The sequence below is a fragment of the Schistocerca piceifrons genome, unplaced genomic scaffold, assembly GCF_021461385.2.
Source record: "Schistocerca piceifrons isolate TAMUIC-IGC-003096 unplaced genomic scaffold, iqSchPice1.1 HiC_scaffold_839, whole genome shotgun sequence".
In the NCBI taxonomy this organism is placed as follows: Eukaryota; Metazoa; Arthropoda; class Insecta; order Orthoptera; family Acrididae; genus Schistocerca; species Schistocerca piceifrons.
In genome coordinates this window covers 164,411-187,490 of record NW_025729101.1, presented here as the reverse complement: position 1 = coordinate 187,490, position 23,080 = coordinate 164,411, and the positions used below count along the sequence as shown (strand labels likewise).

General features: G+C 44.3%; 1 protein-coding gene across 1 annotated transcript in view; it reads right to left on the bottom strand.

Moving 5' to 3' along the window:
* Nucleotides 1-22,636, bottom strand: part of LOC124770913 (poly [ADP-ribose] polymerase tankyrase-1-like) — a 52,635-nt gene extending 29,999 nt beyond the window's left edge. Inside the window, exon 1 of the mRNA XM_047249228.1 lies at nt 22,540-22,636. The gene's annotated coding sequence lies outside the window, so the exon portion shown is untranslated. The remainder of the gene's footprint in view (nt 1-22,539) is intronic.
* Between the last annotated feature and the right edge of the window lie 444 nt (nt 22,637-23,080).

Sequence of the window (23,080 nt, the reverse complement as noted above, 5' to 3'; positions counted from 1 at the left end):
CAATGAATACCTGTTTATCATCTATCTTTCTTCTTGGTGTAGCAATTTTAATGGGCAGTAGTGTAGTAACAAAGTCACACAAATGAGTTAAAAACGTTTACTTACCTTTGTGACTTGTTTAATGATTAAATCTGCAACACTGCTTGTAATAAAACACAAAAAGTCCCTCATTCGCGCAAATGGAGAGTCTCTACGGCACTGGCTCCAGGTCGCATCTTTGCGCCTGTGGTGCTTTGGTCCTGGCTGTGTATTGTTCGGACGACAGAGCACTTCTGACATCTGTTGATCTTACGGCGGGTCTGTTGTATCTGCACTGTAAGCCCACATTGTACGTACATATCAACATTCCGAAAAAGCTGTCTCACTGCTTCCTCACTAAAATGTGGGATCGAAGACGGTGTACGTTTGGCCTTTATGGTTGTCAGCACCTCATTTGTATTCTAGTCAAGTGACCTTGTTGGTAGATCGTACTACCTGAACTTACTGATGTCCGCAAATGGCAGTTTGTGTCTGGAGTTGGTTGCTTCCTGTGCAGGAATCAGCTTCCCTGTGCATTGTCGACCTGAACTGTCTTGAATTTGTTTTAAGTAGTCGAGGAAAAGGAAATTACCGGGAAAAGTTAGCCGCAAAGGAATTAGCACCACCCAGACCAGATCCGTTGTCTGAGAGAGTGACGAAAACAAATAACCATCACTACAAACGAACATTTAACAAAGAATTGTGTACGTTCAGTGTAATTTAAGAATGCCTGATTTTCAACCCGGAAGTTAATTCAGTAACTAATACATGTATTGGTGATGTTTTACGTTTGTCTGACAAAATAAAAAATGCACAGAAGCCCCCACTTACACAAAAATGCGAAATGAAGAGCCGTTCTTCCCACAAATTGCATTTAATTATGTACAAAACAACAAAATTCCACAAAAATTTCTCTTTCTTTTTTCGGACAAGATATGCATATTATTATCGTCGAAATCGCCGGCTGAAGTTGAATACGTATGTTGATAAGCGTAACTGCTATGCAGCAGATGCTGTTGAATTGACACTTTCATATTCATCTGAATTTAAAAATTTGTGAACACCCAGAATGTATACTTACTAAACGCTACTGGCGATATAAAACATTTTTTTTTTTTTTTTTTTTTTTTGCAGGACGTGTGAACAGAAACAGTAGAGATACTATTTCTATAAACTGTAGCTATAGTGCAGTGTCACATGATCACAAAGGTTTCCAAAATGGGCACCTAACACAATGAAACAAGCCCAGAAGGGTCTATAGCGTTGTGTCACGGAAAGATTTACCTTCCTTATTATTCAATATATTTAGGAAAACGATATTTTACTACTGTAATCTAAACTAGTCTGCTCTTAACAACTAGTCTATGTTGCAGTGCGGGATTTGATAGGCACTGCCAACCGACCTACTGCTGCTGAAGTTTGGGGTTCTACACCTGGAAATGTTACCTCAGGCCAACTGCTCCAGTCCGTCTGCAACTCCTTCCCAGCTAACCTGTCGTATACCAAGGATGCGTACGACGAAATGTTGATCCAGGTATAGAGAATGTGCCCTCCACCAACTAACATACTTTTTATGGTTTTGGACCTCCTCTCACATTACCACTGCTCTGGAGATGATACTGGTAAGAGGAAAGTTTTCACTTATATTAAGATCTAATGCTGTCCTAAGGTATGGTTTCACCAATGTTGGTAGTCATTGTGATATTTAGTGAGCGCTTAACTCACTGCACGAAATATCAATAGTGTGCAATGAAAAACAGAATCTTTGAATTTGTATTTGGTGCATGTTGCACCATACATTATTGCAACGAAGAAAGCATGCCAAATTTAAAGGAACACAAAATCCCCAAGATTGGCAAAGTTTTACAAAAGTTTGAAATATAGCGCGTATTTCAATCCGAGATGCTTTTAATAATTTCCACAACGAAATTCTGTCTCGAAATCTGCCAGAAAACCCAAACATATTCTAGCCTTACGGAAAGCACACCAGTGGCAAGACGCAATCAATACCTTCACTGCGCGATAACAACGGCCAAGTCACTGATGACAGTGCCACTAAAGCAGAGTTATGAAACACGGTTTTGAAACTCCATCACCAGAGAAGACGAAGTAAATATTCCTGAATTCCAATAAAGGACAACTGTCAAGTTGAGAAACATAGAAGTAGTTTTCCTCGGTGTAACAAAGCAGCTTAAATCACTTAATAAAGGCAAGGCTTCCCGTCCAGATTGTATACCAGTCAGGTTCCTCTCAGAGTATGCTGATAAAATAGCTCCATATTTAGCAATTATATGCAGCCACTCACTCACAGAAAGATCCGTACCTAAAGACTGGGAAATTGCTCAAGTCACACCAATACCCAAAAAGGGAAGTAGGAGTAATCCGCTGAATTACAGGCCCCTATCACTAACGTCGATCTGCAATAGGGTTTTGGAACATATACTGTATTCGAACATTACGAAGTACCTCGAAGAAAACGATTTATTGACACATAGTCAGCACAGATTCAGAAAATATCGTTCTTGTGAAACACAACTAGCTCTTTGTACTCATGAAGCAATGAGTGCTGTCGACAGCGGAAGTCAAATTCATTCCATATTTTTAGATTTCCAGAAGGCTTTCGACACCGTTCCTCACAAGCGTCTTCTAACCAAACTGCGTGCCTACGGAATATCGCCTCAGTTGTGCGACTGGATTCGTGATGTCCTGTCAGAAAACCCTCAGTTCGTAGTAACAGACGGAAAGTCATCGAGTAAAACAGAAGTAATATCCGGCGTTCCCCAAGGAAGTGTTATAGGCCCTCTGTTGTTCCTGATCTATATTAACGACATAGGAGACATTCTGAGTAGCCCTGTTACGATTGTTTGCAGATGATGCGGTCATTTACCGTCTTGTAAAGTCATCAGATGACCAAAACGAATTGTAAAATGATTTAGATAAGATATCTGTACGGTGCGAAAAGTGGCAATTGACCCTGAATAAAGAAAATTGTAAAGTTATTCACATGAGTACTAAAAGAAATCAGCTAAATTTCGATTACGCGATAAGTCACGCAAATCTTAAGGCAGTAAATTCAACTAAATGCTTAGGGATTACAATTACGGATAGCGTAAATTGGAACGATCACATAGATAATATTGTGGGTAGAGCAAACCAAAGACTGCGCTTCATTGGCAGAATACTTAGAAGGTGCAACAAAGACTGCTCAAACCACGCTCGTCCGCCCTATTCTGGAGTATTGCTGTGCGGTGGGGGATCCGCATCAGGTGGCACTGGCGGATGACATCGAAAAAGTTCGAAGAAGGTCAGCTCGTTTTGCAGTATCACGAAACAGGGGAGATAGTGCCACAGACATGATACGTGAATTGGAGTGGCAACCATTAAAACAAAGGCGTTTTTGGTTGCGACGGGATCTTCTCATCAAATTTGAATCACCAGTTTTCTCCTCCAATTGCGAAAACATTCTGTTGGCGCCCACCTACATAGGGAGAAACGATCATACGGTAAAATATGAGAAATCAGGGCTCGCACAGAAAAATTTTAATTGCTCGTTTTTTCCGCGTGTCGTTCGAGAGTGGAACGGTAGAGAGACAGCTTGAAACGGGAAAACCGTAACCAAAGGAAAAACCGTAACCAAAGAGACTGCCAAAGGAATTATCAGAAAGAAGCAGCCTAAGAAACGAAAAGCGTCTACCACTGACACCGAATCCGACTCGTCGCTGGATGATGGCGACGCGGATGGTAAAGAGTGTAGTTGTGTAGGGTGCGGTGAACTGTACAGTTGCACTAAAAAGGATGTGGATTGGATCAAATGTATTAGCTGCCAACGTTGGGTGCATGAAGACTGTTCAAAATATGAATCTATGTGCGACGTATGTGGCAAAAAGCAGGGGAAATAAGTTCACCGTTTCACCCAAAGGGCATAAAAATAAGTGTTGTTTATTTTTATCTTTTGTAGTGCCTTAAAGAGGATGTGGTACTGCTAATGTGTTACTTATGTATTTTGTGAAAGGAGAGTGTTTTTATTTTGTTTAAATAAACAATTTCTCGTCTTGTGATTCTTGAGTTTCTCCCGGCGTATTTGATAATCAAAATATCCACGGGTGTACTGCCGGTCTACAGCGTCCAACGGGCACAATATTTCGGCGATCATACATGTCGGACTGAGCTCCTGTGAACGTGCCGGCACGGAGATCCGTACGCTATGGCTGCTCAGGGGGAACTGGGTTCGGTCGCGGCGGCGGCCGATTTAAATACCCTCCGCCCGCGGCGCGCTCCCTCCGCCGTCCGCGCCCCGCGCCACGGTCGCGCGGCGGAACAGATTGCGACGGCGTCTGAGATGACGTCGGTGTGATGGCTCTGTCCGCCGTGGTCGTCACAACTATACGTCTGCTGGATTTACTCTCGATTAACCCGATCGCTGGTTCCCAAGCCTTGCTAAGATTATAGTCACAGTCACGGTTTATGAGGTCGTCATTGGTGCGAATTTCGGTGGCCTCTCTAACAACGCTGTCCCAGTATCTCGACGTCTGTACCAGAATCCTCGTGCGTTCGTACTCCATAGCGTGATTTTCCGACAAACAATGTTCAGCGACCGCCGACTTGCTCGGATACATCAGTCGAGTGTGCCTCTGGTGTTCACGGCATCGATCCTCGACGGTACGCATCGTCTGACCGATATACGACTTGCCACATTGACACGGAATCTGGTACACGCCGGCCTTCCTCAAACCGAGGTCATCTTTGGCGCTCCGCGCCAGTGTACGAGTTTTACTCGGAGGACAAAACACAGATCCGACCCGGTGTTTCTTCAGAATGCGGGCGACTTTCCCCGAGAGTGCGCCTGTTTATGGGATGAACGCAGTGCCTACCTGCTCCCTCGTGATTTCATCCATCTCAACAGGTTGTGCTGTAGTGGTTGGGCGGAGAGCACGTTGAATCTGCCACTCTGAGTACCCATTTTTTCGAAATGCAGTTCTCGGATGTTCCAATTCCTGGGGTAGACTCTGTGCGTCAGAGATAGTGCGCGCCCTATGTACTAGAGTTTTAAGTACCCCATTCCTCTGTGAAGGGTGGTGGCAGCTGTCTGCGTGCAAATACAGATCAGTGTGCGTTGTCTTCTACGAGGCCCAAATCTTACGTTCACCATATCACCCTAATTTACCCTACACAGCGATTCCAGTATCTCCGTAGGTAGTACCGTCGAAATACTGCAACGTCATAAGTATCTTTCATATCACGTGCCATTGCATCAAGAACTTTAGGGCGCGGATTTCCATAACCAGATAGTGTTTCGAGAATGAGCACGTCAACAAATGCAGACAACCCCCATCATCTTTTCCGAACTACTATTTTGCGATGGGTTTACACTCACTAACCAGCGTTAAGTTGCATTACTGTAGACAATCCCCACTTATTACGTCCTTGGTCGGTTAACCTACGGTGTGGCATCGTGGGGAATGAACTCATTGGTCCGTTTTGTATCGACGGTACGTTGAATGGACGATGTTGTTGTTGTTGTTGTTGTGGTCTTCAGTCCTGAGGCTGGTTTGATGCAGCTCTCCATGCTACTCTATCCTGTGCAAGCTTCTTCATCTCCCAGTACGTACTGCAGCCCACATCCTTTTGAATCTGCTTAGTGTATTCATCTCTTGGTCTCCCTCTACGATTTTTACCCACCACTCTGCCCTCCATTACTAAATTGGTGATACCTTGATGCCTCAGAACACGTCCTACCAACCGATCCCTTCTTCTAGTCAAGTTCTGCCACAAAATCCTCTTCTCCCCAATTCTATTCAGTACCTCATCATTAGTTATGTAATCTATCCATCTAATCTTCAGCGTTCTTCTGTAGCACCACATTTCGAAAGCTTCTATTCTCTTCTTGTCTAAACTATTTATCGTCCATGTTTCACTTCCGTACATGACTACACTCCATACAAATACTTTCAGAAACGACTTCCTGACACTAAAATCTATACGCGATGTTAACAAATTTCTCTTCTTCAGAAACGCTTTAAACGCTTTCCTTGCCATTGCCAGTCTACATTTTATATCCTCTCTACTTCGACCATCATCAGTTATTTTGCTCCCCAAACAGCAAAACTCCTTTACTACTTTAAGTGTCTCATTTCCCAATCTAATTCCCTCAGCATCACCCGACTTAGTTCGACTACATTCCATTATCCTCGTTTTGTTTTTGTTGATGTTCATCTTATATTCTCCTTTCAAGACACTGTCCATTCTGTTCAACTGCTCTTCCAAGTCCTTTGCTGTCTCTGACAGAATTACAATGTCATCGGCGAACCTTAAAGTTTTTATTTCTTCACCATGGATTTTAATACCCACTCCGAATTTTTCTTTTGTTTGTTTTACTGCATGCTCAATATACAGATTGAACAATACTGGGGAGAGGCTACAACCCTGTCTCACTCCCTTCCCAACCACTGCTTCCGTTTCATGTCCCACGACTCTTATAACTGCCATCTGGTTTCTCTACAAATTGTAAATAGCCTTTCGTTCCCTGTATTTTACACTTGCCACCTTCAGAATTTGAAAGAGAGAATTCCAGTCAACATTGTCAAAAGCTTTCTCTAAGTCTACAAATGCTAGAAACGCAGGTTTGCCTTTTCGTAATCTAGCTTCTAAAATAAGTCATAGGGTCAGTATTGCCTCACATGTTCCAACATTTCTACGGAATCCAAACTGATCTTCCCCGAGGTCGGTCTCTACCAGTTTTCCCATTCGTCTGTCAAGAATTCGCGTTAGTATTTTGCAGCTGTGACTTATTAAACTGACAGTTCGGTAATTTTCACATCTGTCAACGCCTGCTTTCTTTGGGATTGGAATTATTATATCCTTCTTGGAGACTGAGGGTATTTCGCCTGTCTCATACATCTTCCTCACCAGATGGTAGAGTTTTGTCAGGACTGGCTCTCCTAAGGCTGTCAGTAATTCTAATGGAATGTTATCTACTCCCAGGGCCTTGTTTCGACTCAGGTATTTCAGTGCTCTGCCAAACTCTTCACGCAGTATGAAATCTCCCATTTCATCTTCATCTACATCCTCTTCCATTTCTATAACAATGCCCTCAAGTACATCGCCCTTGTATAGGCCCTCTATATACTCCTTCCACCTTTCTGCTTTCCCTTCTTTGCTTAGAACTGGGTTTCCATCTGAGCTCTTGATATTCATACAAGTGGTTCTCTTTTCTCCAAAGGTCTCTTTAATTTTCCTGTAGGCAGTATCTACCTTACCCCTAGTGAGATAAGCCTCTACATCCTTACATTTGTCCTCTAGCCATGTCTGCTTAGCCATTTTGCACTTCCTGTCGATCTCATTTTTGAGACGTTTGTATTCCTTTTTGCCTGCTTCATTAACTGCATTTTTGTATTTTTTCCTTTCGTCAATTAAATTCAATATTTCTTCTGTTACCTAAGGATTCCTACTAGCCCTCGTCTTTTTACCTACTTGATCCTCTGCTGCCTTCACTACTTCATCCCTCAAAGCTACCCATTCTTTTTCTACTGTATTTCTTTCCCCAAGTCTTGTCAATTGTTCCCTTATGCTCTCCCTGAAACTCTGTACAACCTCTGGTTTAGTCAGTTTATCCAGGTCCCATCTCCTTAGATTCCCGCCTTTTTGCAGTTTCTTCAGTTTTAATCTGCAGTTCGTAACGAATAGATTGTGGTCAGAGTTCACATCTGCCCCTGGAAATGTCTTACAATTTAAAACCTGGTTCCTAAATCTCTTTTTTACCATTATATAATCTATCTGAAACCTGTCAGTATCTCCAGGCTTCTTCCATGTATACATGGACGAAGGTACCGTACGTTTTCGGAACAGGGACTACCGGTACTACGGCAGGATGCTGCCCTGGACGTTCGACAACGTATGTCGTTTCAGCATGACGGTTGCCCAGCGTATTACTCAAGTGAAGCAGAGTAGATATCAGACCACACTGGTCGCTGGATCAGCAGAGGTGGCTCTATTAATTGACCCACTAGGTTGTCTGATTTGATGTTGCCGGATTTCCTTCTGTGGGGATATTTAAAAGATAAAGTGTACCAGCAAGTGCCAACAGGCCGTGAAGACACAGTCGACTGCATCAGAAACGCCTGTGCCGACATCCCCGCAGGTATGCTTCTGTCCTGTGCAGGATCATTTGGAAAGCGGATCATTAAGTGCATTGAAGTTGACGGTACTGCTTTTGAACTCTTACTATAACTGGAAAAGGCACTAGCCGCGGCCACAGCGGCCCTTCGAGCAGTCCTCTCTTCGATGTGTCAGAGGAATACAACGATGTGAATGGGGCTTCCAATTAGCAATTAGGAAACACTGGCCCGTCCTATCCTCGCAGCACGGATTTGCGGTCTCAGATGGCATTGGATATTCAGGGCCATTGAGTAGCTCGTCATAAATTACTACTGTGAATCCATTTCTGTTCTGCATCCACACAGATGCTCCGCAAGCCGCCGTACGGTATGTGGCAGAGGGTACCATCTACCATTACTAGTCATTCCCTCCCCTGTTACACTGGCAAATAGAGCGAGCAACAAACGACTGTTTATATTTCTCCGTATGAGCCCCAATTTCTTGCGGAAGAATCGGGCAGTTCCCATTTGAATAGCAATCACGTAACACGGTTCCTTGTAAACCTAAGACGAACTTACGAGTGCAAGTTTGCAATGTTTAAAATATTTATTGCGGATGTATAAGGCGTGAAGTGCATAGTGACGTTTACTTCGATGACAAAGTATTATTGACTGTTTACGGTCTAATAAACGTATCATAGATTACGAAAATGCCTAAGGATGGAAAGAGAAAGCGTCAGTTTTCGGATGATTGCACAATAGAGTGGTCTTTTGTCAAGAAAGGACGTAGGGATCAGGAAGACTGAGATTTGTAGCTGTTTCATCTCAGTGACTACACAACCAATTTCTCTAAGTAATAAAACGCTACGGCATAAAAAGTCATTCTCTCTTCCTCAAATTTCGAAATCAAATTATTTATTGGTTTACGGTTCTCATTCTTTAATTTGTTCAAAGTCAACTTGGTTTGTATGCCAAGAAAATTGGCAGTCTTCCTTTCATTCAGACGTCTGTAGGTCCCGATTAATAATTTTTATCCAAATTATCTAGACTTTATTCTTCTCCATGCTTAATATTTTTTCAGACAGATCCAAGTTTGTCTGCAGAAAGATGAAGTAAATTTCACTTATCGGACTACCAAGGATGTCTGAAATTATTTTAGAAGGCCTGTCTTCATCGTCGAAAGATTGTTGGAATGGAATCCAAAGCTTAAGAATTCTCTCAACTGTGGACATTAACGACAGCGATCTTGTTTTTGAGTGAGATGGAAAAGTCTGATGACTGACGATGTACAAGCAGAACTCTTTCAGATTCTCTGTCCTTAACGTGTACATTGAAAAATAATGAAACATTTTCCTGGCGATTATTAAACATTCAAAAATGGTTCAAATGGCTGTGAGCACTATGGGACTTAACTTCTGAAGTCATCAGTCCCCTAGAACTTAGAACTACTTGAGCCTAACTAACCGAAGGACATCACATACATTCATGCCCGAGGCAGGATTCGAACCTGCGACCGTAGCGGTCGCGCGGTTCCAGACTGAAGCGCCTAGAACCGCTCGGCCACTCCGGCCAGCGTATTAAACATTTTCGTGATGATTATTTCAATGTCGACAGTTAAGACTCCAGGAGCGCTTGATGGAATATTGTGGAGGATATGGGCAGAGCATCCTATTTACTCTACATTGTTTTCTAGCTCTTTAAGACTTTCGCTGCGGCTGACGCTTACAAGTGTCTGCGCTCACTGTCGGATTACTCAGTCTAGTTGCAGCATCAAAGCTAACATCAAAGCGTATAAACTTACGTATATTGCCCGTAATGGCGGCTAATGAATCGACACCTGGACCTTCCGATGTGAAAAGGAGCAGGAGAAGTGTTACATTGACAGAGGAACAGTTACTTACAAGGGAATCTCCCCATCGCACCTCCCTCAGATTTAGTTATAAGTTGGCACAGTGGATAGGCCTTGAAAAACTGAACACAGATCAATTGAGAAAACAAGAAGAAGTTGTGTGGAACTGTGAAAAAATAAGCAAAATATACAAACTGAGTAGTTCATAGGGAGATAGGCAACGTCAAGGACATTGGGAACGCAGGAGCGCTGTGGTGTCGTGGTAACGTGAGCAGCTGCGGAACGAAAGGTTCTTGGTTCAAATCTTCCATCGAGTGAAAAGTTTAATATTTTATTTTCAGTTAATGTGACAAACTGTTATGTTTTCATCACGTTTTTGGGAGTGATTATCACATCCACAAGAAAACCTAAATCGGGCAAGGTAGAAGAATCTTTTTACCCATTCGCCAAGTGTACAAGTTAGGTGGGTCGACAACATATTCCTGTCATGTGACGCACATGCCGTCACCAGTGGCATATAGAATATATCAGATGTGTTTTCCTGTGGAGGAATCGGTTGACCTATGACCTTGCGATCAAATGTTTTCGGTTCCCATTGGAGAGGCACGTCCTTTCGTCTACTAATCGCACGGTTTTGCGATGCGGTCGCAAAACACAGACACTAAACTTATTACAGTGAACAAAGACGTCAATGAACGAACGGACAGATAATAACTATGCAAAAATAAAGAAAATAATATTTTCAGTCGAGCGAAGACTTGAACCAAGGACCTCTCGTTCAGCAGCTGCTCACGCTACCACTGGACCACGACGCTCCTGATCTCACATTGTCCATGATGTTGCCTATGCGACCCGTGGACTACTCAGTTTGTATATTTTGCTTATTTTTTCATAGTTCCACACAACCTCTTCCTGTTTTCTCAATTGATCTGTGTTCAGTTTATCAAGGCCTATCCACTGCGCCAACTCATAACTAAATCTGAGGGGGGTGCGATGGGAAGGTTCCCTTGTTAGTGTACTAGACGCCAGTGATTTTCTGCGTAGTGAAGAAGAGGCATAGCACGGAGATTGTCGTTTAGAGGCCGCAGTAGAATTGCAGAGTGATGATAGCGTGGAAGCACAGCTTTCGAATCTGTTTCGTGACAATTCCGAATCTGACGATACCTATCACAACGACTGTGACAGGAAATCGACGACGAAAAAGAGCCCGACCTGTCACTCGGAGATAATCCAGGTGAGTCCTGGCATAAAGAACCACATAACATGCAGTATCACCCATTTACGAAGGAAGAAGTTTTGAAAATTCACCCTGCTGGTAATTCTCCTATGGATTTCTTCAGATTATTGGTAACAGACGAAATGTTGCAACTTGCAGTTGACGAAACGAAAGATAACGCAGTCAACATATTGCTGAGCTAAAATACAAAAGAGGGATCTAGGAACTGTAAATGGAAACCTCTAAGTATAGGCGAATTACTAGCTTTCCTGGGTGTTTCGTTACATATGAGTAACGTTAAATATCCGCGATTACAAGAGTACTGGAAGAAAGAATCGGTGTCTGAGAATAGAGGAATAGCGATGTGTATAAGCAGAGACCGGTATTTGATCATATTACGCTCTCCGCATTTTGCAAAAAAATTCACTTCCAGGAAACCCGAAACCAGACGATCGTTTATACAGGGTGTTACAAAAAGGTAAGGCCAAACTTTCAGGAAACATTCCTCACACACAAATAAAGAAAAGACGTTATGGCGACATGTGTCCGGAAACGCTTAATTTCCATGTTAGAGCTCATTTTAGTTTCGTCCACCTACGTTCAATGGAGCAGGTTATCATGATTTCATATGGGATACTCGACCTGTGCTGCTAGAACATGTGCCTTTACAAGTACGACACAACATGTGGTTCATGTACGATGGAGCTCCTGCACATTTCAGTCGAAGTGTTCGTACGCTTCTCAACAACAGATTCGGTGACCGACGGATTGGTAGAGGCGGACCAATTCCGTGGCCTCCACGCTCTCCTGACCTCAACCCTCTTGACTTTCATTTATGGGGGCATTTGAAAGCTCTTGTCTGCGCAACCCCGGTACCAAATGTAGAGACTCTCCGTGCTCGTATTGTGGACGGCTGTGATACAATACGCCATTCCCCAGGCCTGCATCAGCGCATCAGGGATTCCATGCAACGGAGGGTGGATGCACGTATCCTCGCTAACGGAGGACATTTTGAACATTTCCTGTAACAAAGTGTTTGAAGTCACGCTGGTACGTTCTGTTGCTGTGTGTTTCCATTCCATGATTAATGTGATTTGAAGAGAAGTAATAAAATGACCTCTAGCATGGAAAGTAAGCGTTTCCGGACACATGTCCACATAACACATTTTCTTTCTTTGTGTGTGAGGAATGTTTCCTGAAAGTTTGGCCGTACCTTTTTGTAACACCCTGTATAAGATACGACCTATATTGGATTATTTTAACACGAGAATGCCTCAAGTGTATTACCCGGGAAGAGGTTTGTCAATAGATGAATCAATGATTCTTTGCAGGGGAAGATTGTCATTTACACAATACATAAAAAAGCAATCGTAATAAATATGGCATTAAGATATAGATGGAATCAAAATTTTTCCTGAATGCAGTGGATTTGTTCCTTGTTTGAATTACCGAGAGAGGTGGCGCAGTGGTTAGCACACTGGACTCGCATTCGGGAGGACGACGGTTCAATCCCGTCTCCAGCCATCCTGATTTAGGTTTTCCGTGATTTCCCTAAATCGTTTCAGGCAAATGCCGGGATGGTTCCTTTGAAAGGGCACGGTCGATTTCCTTCCCCATCCTTCCCTAACCCGAGCTTGCGCTCCGTCTCTAATGACCTCGTTGTCGACGGGACGTTAAAACAACACTAACCTAACCTAACCTTGTTTGAATTGTACTTTTTGTTACATTATCAACAAATCACGGACATTTGAATGACGCCTGTACCCCTACAGGTGTGAGACAGCAAACAGACTTTAAAACATGACCACAATACAGTCGAAGCTTATTTGAAGTAATGCATCTAAGGAGTCATCAATAAGTCAGTATAGAACATGATCCTACAGATCTTACGAGGTCTTGACGTCAGCCTGTAGCTCGGGTGTGCTTAGGAGCGTCGGCTCCGAGCGGTGCCCGCCGTTCCAGAGTGTCGCCGGGCCGCACTGGAGAGTTGCGCGCCTGCACCGATGCCGCAGCGAAAGTGTTAATTTGGTGAAACACATCCCGCTGGTCGCGTCAATGAAGCCCTCCGATGTTGGTGTTCGTGTTGATATTGTCTCCGCAAATAGCGATTAATTTATCGAATGAGATTTGCAGTTGTCTGAAAGTGCCTAGACAAACCTTTGTAACTGTCTGCGATGTTTCGTTATTCAGCCAATCAAACTTCAACAGCTTTCGTTACATCCCGTCAGTTTCAGTAAAGCATCGGACAACTAAAGGAATCATCTCTTCGGCCTTGTGGTTCGATGCACCGGTGTCTATGCCTTCGGACATTGAGTGTGGTGCGAGAATATTTTTAGTAATCGCTGTGGCTTTGGTCCTGGCTGTAGGCTGCTTTCAGCCGACTTTGGTGTCAGGATACATTTTGGCATTCAGTTTTACGGTACAGTCAAAACAACTGAAAGGATTTACGATTCTTATAAGCTGTAGTTAGTTCTGCAGTAGCAACGAGCAATTCTTTCATGACGAATGTAGAAACAGGCTTTAATGTCTGTTTTACTGCGTGTCTATTTGATTCTGTGTAAAAATGTGATGCATCACATCTGCCTTACCTCCATGAGTTACTTCGATGAAACAGCTACAAATTTCACCCATCGCTTCCTGATCCGTACGTTCTTTCTTGACGAAGGACCACTCTTTTGTGCTATCATTCGAAAAGGACACATTCTTTTTTCATGTATCCATCCTTAGGCATTTTCGTTTATTACACGGTAGTCAGTCGATAATAACACTAATCATCGAAGCAGACGTCACTACACACTTCGCGCCCTCCATACCCACAGTAAACACTTCAGCCGTTACCAGCTTGCGCTCGTGTGTGTTACGTTCAGCAAGAAGTCTTATCAGATCGCTATTCAAATGGCAACTGCCCCATTCCTCCGCGGGGCGCTGCTTAAATGTTTCCGGCTCCGTACTACCGGAGAAGTCTCGTATTTTCTAGAATGATGGCGCTAAATGTAAAAGGTGATTGCGTCGTGGAGGGAAGATACGCAACATGCAACTCCATCTATGAGCCGATCTTGTAATCATAAATATGTTGACATAAATAAAACTCAGGCTGCATTTACGCGTCGCCCCAACATATGACATTCCTTCAGTACCGGAGCCAAACTCTTAACGTTTTTTTTTTCCTTTTTTTTTTCTCGGAATATCGGGACAAGAAGCTCCATAACGGTGGCGGGACCGATACATGGAGACGGACGGATGGCAACCGTATGCCGACAAACCAGTTCCGCGCATTGCTAAGGTATTTCCTCGCACGTTTCAAGGTTGCAGCGAGACTGCTTACTGCAGCTGACCACAGCTGAAGGCATCTGGCGGATCGGACGTCTGTGCCCTGAACAGCGTTTCAACCTCCACCCACGCTTCTTACCGGATGAGCTACCCGCCCACGCCTTACAACGCAGCTTGAAACACGTCTAGACGGATAGTGTTAAATTTAAAATGGCGTCAAGTTTTACAACGACGAACGGTACACTGAAGAGCTCACGATTTCTTTTAGATGACAATGAACATGCGAGGACTCATTTGTGTGGAAGATATTCGGGCATCGCGGCACACGCAGTAAAGCGAAATTAAAGCATTTGCAGTTTATGTGGAAACTTTTTCCGTTAAAGAAGTTGGTATGCGCGTGACAAATTTGGAAACATTGCGTTACGTTCACAGGGCAGCTTCACCTACATAGGAAACGATTCCACGTTTGTTTCAAAACAACTAGGTATTATCACTGGAGCCGACAAATGGTTCAAATGGCTCTGAGCACTATGGGACTTAACATCTGTGGTCATCAGTCCCCTAGAACTTAGAACTACTTAAACCTAACTAACCTAAGAACATCACACACATCCATGCCCGAGGCAGGATTCGAACCTGCGACCGTAGCGGTCACGCGGTTCCAGACTGAAGCGCCTAGAACCGCACGGCCACACCGGCCGGCAGGAGCCGACATAATCGGCTAGAGAGAGTGAGCAACTGTACTTTTATCAGATAATTCTCATTTATTATTCGCTCCCACTTATACATTTTTAATTACATTAAATGTTTCCATCGCTCTCTGGACCATCTTCAGATCTAAAACAACGTAATACGAAATAAGTAACATCTAAAATTTTGCAATAAGTTGAAAAGGAAAGAACTGTTGATAAATGTAAAATTTACCTAAGTAGTTGTATTTACTCAGTGCCACATGTCAGAGTAATGTGTTTCTTAATTGCGGTCTTTTTATTTTAATACGTACATGTCGGAAGAAGGGAGAGATGGGGGAAGGGAAAGTGGCGTGAGGCTTCCCAGTCAGCCTCCCCCAATGAGGCCGGCCTGTGTGGCCGTGCGGTTCTAGGTGCTTCAGTCTGGAACCGCGTGACCGCTACGGTCGCAGGTTCGAATCCTGCCTCGGGCATGGATGTGTGTGATGTCCTTAGGTTAGTTAGGTTTAAGTAGTTCTAAGTTCTAGGGGACTGATGACCACAGACGTTAAGTCCCATAGTGCTCAGAGCCATTTGAACTATTTTTTTTTTTCCCCAATGAGCGATCCAAACATTCAATGTAATTAAAAATGTGTAACTGGGAGCGAAGAATAAATGACAATTACCTTAAACGTGGTACTACTATGATTCAGTTTAGAACCTACTGAAACACATGGGAAAACTAAATACGAACCAATCATAACGTGTAGGCTTTTACAGCCGGCGTCTTCATTAGTTAAAACTACTGGGCTGAGAGGCCGTGGTGGGTCTGTAGAACTAGAACTACTTCCCGACGTTTCGTTGCCAACTGCAGGCATCTTCCGAGGGGAGTCAAAGACTGGCTGCCAGGAACCCATGTGTGTATTGAAGAGCCAGCGTTCTGTCCACGCTCTGTCTCACGAAATGGTCCTAGGTGTACGGATATGGCTTGTGTGTGGCACTGGCTTGGGGAGTATGACCCCGGGTGGATGATGTTAATGCTGAGGGTGATGTTTATACTGATGGAGATGAGTATTTTGTTTTATGATGATGAGATGAAGTTTACCGCCTAAAGTGGCGATGAAGCGTATTGACTGGAGCTCTGAGTTCAGGATGTGCGTTCCTTCCCAGAGTATTGATGAGATGATACGGTGATGAATGAGCTGATAGGCCGTGGGGGTCCCGTTTATATAGAGCGCATACAGGGCACCACCATTCGTCAGGTGGAGCCGACTGTAAGTCTATCTCTAACGTCATTGTTCTCGATCGAAGATAATCGATTGTCACATCGCTGGTGCAAAGTCGACAGCATATCTTGTCTAACTTTAAGCGTTCCTCTTTTCTTTTAAAATTATTGTGGTGTTTCTGAATCCCTATAGCGTCTCTATAGATACGTGCATAATAATGCGATGTCTGGGCTAGCACACACGTCTCACTAAATTTTATTTTCGTGATCACCGTCTTTAAAAACATGTTCCGCTACGGCTGATTTGTCGGTATGTCCCAGTCCACAGTTCCTTTTGTGTTCGGTTAAATGGGTATTGACACTTCTTTTCGTCGTTCCAATATAAACCTTCCCGCAGCTGCACGGAATTTCATACACCCAAGGAGTTGCTAGCGGGTGTCGAGCGACTTCCGCCGATCTTAAACACTCACTAATCTTCTTGGTGGGTCTAAAGATGGTTTCAGCCTGAAACTTGACCAGAACTTTGCCATTACGGTCTGTAATATTGCGGATAAGTGCAAGAAAAAACTTTTCCGGTTGACAGTTATTGCTGATTGTTGTCAGACTCTTTTCTTCTGGGATGGAGTGCGCGATCTACCTCGTTGTCAGCGTATCCATTTTTCTTAAAAGCCATTCGCAAATGATTTAACTCAACTTGCAAATAAACTGGCTCGCAGATACATTACTGGCCATTAAAATCGCTACACCACGAAGGTGACGTGCTACAGACGCGAAATTTAACCGACAGGAAGAAGATGCTGTGATACGCAAATCATTACCTTCTCAGAGCATTCACAAAAGGTAGGAGCCGGTGGCGACACCTACAACGTGCTGACACAAGTTTCCAACCGATTTCTCATACACAAACAGCAGTTGACCGGCGTTGCCTGGTGAAACGTTGTTGTGATGCCTCGTGTAAGGAGGAGGAATGTGTACCATCACGTCTCCGACTTTGATAAAGGTCGGATTGTAGCCTATCGCGATTGCGGTTTATCGTATCGCGACATTGCTGCTCGCGTTGGTCGAGATCCAATGACTGTTAGCAGAATATGGAATCCCAACGGCCTCGTATCACTAGCAGTTGAGATGACAGGCATCTAGTGCGCATGGCTGTAACGGATCGAGCAGCCACGTCTCGATCCCTGATGGGGATGTTTGCAAGACAACAACCATCTGCACCAACAGTTCGACGACGGTCGCAGCAGCACGGACTATCAGGTCGGAGACCGTGGCTGCGGTTACCCTTGACGCTCCATCAGAGACAAGAGCGCCAGCTATGGTGTACTCGACGACGAACCTGGGTACACGAATGGCAAAACGTCATTTTTTCGGATGAATCCAGGTTCTGTTTACAGCATCGTGATGTTCGCATCCGTGTTCGGCGACATCGAGGTCAACGCACATTGGAAGCGTGTATTCGTCATCCCCATACTGGCGTATCACCCGGCGTGATGGTATGGGGTGCCACTGGTTACACGTCTCGGTCACCTCTTGTTCGCATTGACGGCACTTTGAACAGTGGACGTTACATTTCAGATGTGTTACGACCCGTGGCTCTACCCTTCATTCGATCCCTGCGAAACCCTGCATTTCAGCAGGATAATGCCCGACCGCATGTTGCAGGTCCTGTACGGGCCTTTCTGGATACAGAAAATGTTTGGCTGGTGCCCTGGCCAGCACATTCTCCAGATCTCTTACTAATTGAAAACGTCTGGTCAATGGTAATGCCCAGGCGTATCAAGGCCGTTATTACGGCCAGAGGTGGTTGTTCTGGGTACTGATTTCTCAGGATCTATGCACCCAAATTGCGTGACAATGTAATCACATGTCAGTTCTAGTACAATATATTTGTCCAATGAATACCGGTTTATTATTTGCATTTCTTCTTGGTGTAGTAATTTTAATGGCCAGTAGTGTACTATTACCTCTGGCCACTAATGTTTTAATGACACCTCTCTTCTGCCTAGGACGATCGTTCGAATCCCTATGGAGGTAACGGTCGGTGTGTGTATATTTTTCTGTGCAGTGTATAACATACACTCCCATCTGCCCGTTTAATTACTGCTACATCCAAAAAATAAATTAAGCCCTCCATTACGCTCTTTCTGCATACTAAATTGTATCTTTGGATTAATACCATTTAGGTGCAACAAGAAACCATACAATTCCCCTTCCCCATGGTTCCATACCACAAAAGTGTCATCCACATACCGATACCACTTCAGAGGGCTTTCACTGGCAGAGTCCAGTAGCTGCGACTAATTTCCAGTAAGATAATGAGTTTTACGAACAAAGCGCCCTGAGTCCAGCTGTTGCAAATCTATTCATGGAATATTTCGAACAGCAGGCGCTGCCGTGTGCCAGTAAAAGCCCTTTGAAATGGTTGAGCTTCCCATTTAAACGGAATGTTTCCTCATCACCAAACACTGTGCAAGAAAGCAGTCATCCTGTTATCTTGGCAAGAACGAAATTACATAACTCTAATGTTTGTCACCTTCACCAAAAGCTGGGAGTAGTTGAATTTTGTATGGTTTCATGTGTAAACGTCGACGCAACACATGCCTGACGGACATCGGGGGGCATGTGCTGTCGAGCTGCACGGCAAACGGATTTCTGCGGGCTCCTTGTGAAATATGGTAGATGCGTTCGAAGTCTGTGTCGGACACTCGGGGACGGCCCGGCTATTTGCCTTTACACAAACAACCTGTTTCTCGGAATTGTTCACGCCATCGTCTAATGCTCTGTGCTGTTGCAGGATCCACACCATACCTAGTGCGAAAGTCACGCTTAACAGTTATCGCTGATCCACACTGCGCAAAACGTAGAATACGAAACGGTTTCTATTGTTCAAAAATGGTTTAAATGGCTCTCAGCACTATGGGACTTAACATCTTAGGTCATCAGTCGCTTGAACTTAGAACTACTTAAACCTAACTAACCTAAGGACATCACACACATCCATCCCCGAGGCAGGATTCGAACCTGCGACCATAGCAGTCACTCGGTTCCAGACTGAAGCGCCTAGAACCGCTTGGCCACTGCGGCTGGCCGGTTTCTATTGTCCCGACATCATTTTTACCAGAACTGAAGTGGGCACACACTGCTGCTACCCAGCGGGGACCGTGTAAAACTCGAGAGTTTACTCTTGCTAACTGTACGTTGCTCACGCACATATGTCAAACATTTTTTTCATATATCTGATGATTCTTTTTGATACATCCTGTATTTTCAAATAGTTACTCAAAGTGGCCTACAGCAATGTAAAAACTGGAGCTGTAGTGGGAAAAAAATTTGGTCGGCTTTACCGACAGTTAGTTAATCGAATGTACGGGGTGTTCAAAAAGTCTCTCCGCAGTGCCGTATGATTATTCGCCTGCCTGGGTTACTTCCCTTCAAGTGGACTCTCCCAACATTCCACTGTTCCGTTTATCTCAGCCAGCGTCAGTAGTATCGTTGGTGTGTGTCGTTACGTGTTGACGTGAGCGTTTAAGTTTACTTCCTTTGTCCGTTTGTTTCGTTTTTGTTACTGTTAAAAATGCTAACCACTGAAGAACGTGTGTTTTTAGTCGAACAAGTGTTCAAAGCTGGCGGTAAATACACAGTTTCAGTTCGCCAAACACTTACTTCAGTTTTCCCGGAGACAACACTCGCACATCGCGATACTGTGCGAGATCTGACTAACAAATTTCGAACTACGGGTTCAGTGACAGATGCACCGAGAAGTGGTCGTCCTAGTGTTTTGTCTACGGATAAACTACTCGATATTTCCGATAAAATATCGATCAGTCCGCACAAGTCAGTAAGAAAACTCGCCCAGGAAACGATGTTAGCGTCGGAACGGCCCACACAGCTCTAACGAAAAAATTAGAACTTTTTCCATACAAAGTGACAGTCGTGCGAGAACTGAAAAATACTGATCATGGCAAGAGGCTGCATTATTGTCAATGGTTCCAAAATTTCGTTCAACAAATTGGAAGGGGTATTCTTAATGAAACGTTTTTCAGTGATGAGGCGTAATTTCATTTATCCGGGTACATGAACTCGCAAAATTCTGGTTTGTGGAATAGTGCAAATCCATTGTGTATTCATGAGGAAGCACATCATTCTGTGCAAATAGGAGTTTTTCTAGACGTCAGATTGTGGGTCCCATATTTTTCAACGAAACAATAAACGCACAACGATACTGCAGTGATATTCTGTAACCATTCATAGCCGGCCGTTGTGGCCGAGCGGTTCTAGGCGCTTCAGTCCGGAACCGCGCGCCTGCTACGGTCGCAGGTGCGAATTCTGCCACAGGCATGGATGTGTGGGATGTCATGAGGTTAATTAGGTTTAAGTAGTTTCTACACCTAGGGGACTAATGACCTCAGAAGTTAAGTCCGATAGTGCTTAGAGCCATTTGTACCCATTCATAGGAGAACTTGTGTTAAGTGAAATAGTGAACGGTTATTTTCAACAAGATGGTGCAACCGCGCATGCAGCTCGCGTTTCAATGTCACTGCTTGCTGATGTTTTCGGTGATCGCATAATTTCACACGGACTTTGGCCTCCACGATCGCCTGACCTTACAAAGAAAATGGTTCAAATAGCTCTGAGCACTATGGATCATCAGTCCCCTAGAACGTAGAACTACTTAAACCTAACTAGCCTAAGGACATCACACACATCCATGCCCGAGGCAGTATTCGAACCTGCGACCGTAGCGGCCGCGCGGTTCCGGACTGAAGCGCCTAGAGCCGCTCGGCCACCCCAGCCGGCGCCTGACCTAACATCACCTAACTTTTTCTTCTGGGGTGCAGCGAAAGCAACTGTCTATAAAAGCTGTCCAAAATCCATCGACGAATTGAAAACTGCAATATCCACTTTCACTGCTGCTGTTACAGAAGAGATGTTACAGCGTGTGTTTGGAAACATGATTAGACGAATTGAATTGTGTATTCAACAACAGGGGGGACACTTTCAACATTTAATTTGAACATTTTTGAGTAAAAATTAATATTCAATAAATCAATAACTTGTATTTCACTCAGTTTCATTTCGGTATACAGGGTGTTACAAAAAGGTACGGCCAAACTTTCAGGAAACGTCCCTCACACACAAAGAAAGAAAATATGTTATGTGGACATGTGTCCGGAAACGCTTACTTTCCATGTTAGAGCTCATTTTATTACTTCTCTTCAAATCACATTAATCATGGAATGGAAACACACAGCAACAGAACGTACCAGCGTGACTTCAAACACTTTGTTACAGGAAATGTTCAAAATGTCCTCCGTTAGCGAGGATACATGCATCCACCCTCCGTCGCATGGAATCCCTGATGCGCTGATGCAGCCCTGGAGAATGGCGTATTGTACCACAGCCGTCCACAATACGAGCACGAAGAGTCTCTACAGCTTTCAAATGCCCCAATAAATGAAAGTCAAGATGATTGAGGTCAGGAGAGCGTGGAGGCCATGGAATTGGTCCGCCTCTACCAGTCCATCGGTCACCGAATCTGCTGTTGAGAAGCGTACGAACACTTCGACTGAAATGTGCAGGAGCTCCATCGTGCATGAACCACATGTTGTGTCGTACTTGCAAAGGCACATGTTCTAGCAGCACAGGCAGAGGGTATCCCGTATGAAATCATGGTGGTGAATCGAGGAATTACAGTACAAACTGACGAAACTAAAATGAGCTCTAACATGGAAATTAAGCGTTTGCGGACACATGTCCACATAACATCTTTTCTTTATTTGTGTGTGAGGAATGTTTTCTGAAAGTTTGGCCGTACCTTTTTGTAACACCCTGTATATTCACAGCGGCATACGGCACGCGTGGCTATCATACGGCACTGCGGAGAGACTTTTTGAACACCCCGTATGCATAAAACGGGATCTGCATCTTTTCCAAATAACATTAAACAAGTCCGCGACACGGCGATTACACACTTCGTAATTTCAAAGGAATCCCACAAGCCAAGGTCACTCAACTTTGGCTTGGAATGTACCGGTTACACACAATCGATAGTAACATTTGCAATGCAATGTAAGAAAACACACTGTGAAACCGTTTACTAGTATTGAGACATGAGAAGTGTTTTTACTCCATCGAGTCTTAAAACATCCAGAGATGATAGTTATATGTGAAACAGTTTCGTGCTCCACACAGTGAATTACCTGCTCTGTACTCGCAGCACTGCGCTCTCCGCCACGCCTCGCCAGCGACTGCCTGGCTGCCCAGCGCAGCGCGAGAGCGCCGCAGCTCTGTCGTCACGTGACCCACTCTCTGTGGACGCCGGCGGAAATCGCAAGGTGCGGCCTCGGCGTTGCGCAACGCCCTTCTGAGAAACCAGCCGACTCTTCCTTCTGCGAAACACTGCCGTCGTTGAAACTTCCTGGCACATTAAAACTGTGTGCCCGAGACTCGAACTCGGGACCTTTGCCTTACGCGGGCAAGTGCTCTAGCGACTCAGGCGTGCTTGGGTAGCTCAGTCGGAAGAGCACTTGCCGCGAAAGGCAAAGGTCCCGAGTTCGAGTCTCGGTCTGGCACACAGTTTTAACCTGCCAGCAAGTTTCATATAGCGCACCCTCCGCTGCAGAGTGAAAATCCCATTCTTGAAACATGCCCCAGGCTGTGGCTGAGGCTGGTATTACACTATCAAATTTGTTTGTCAAAGATTTGATCAAAGATGTGATCAAATATTCCGTCAAATATATT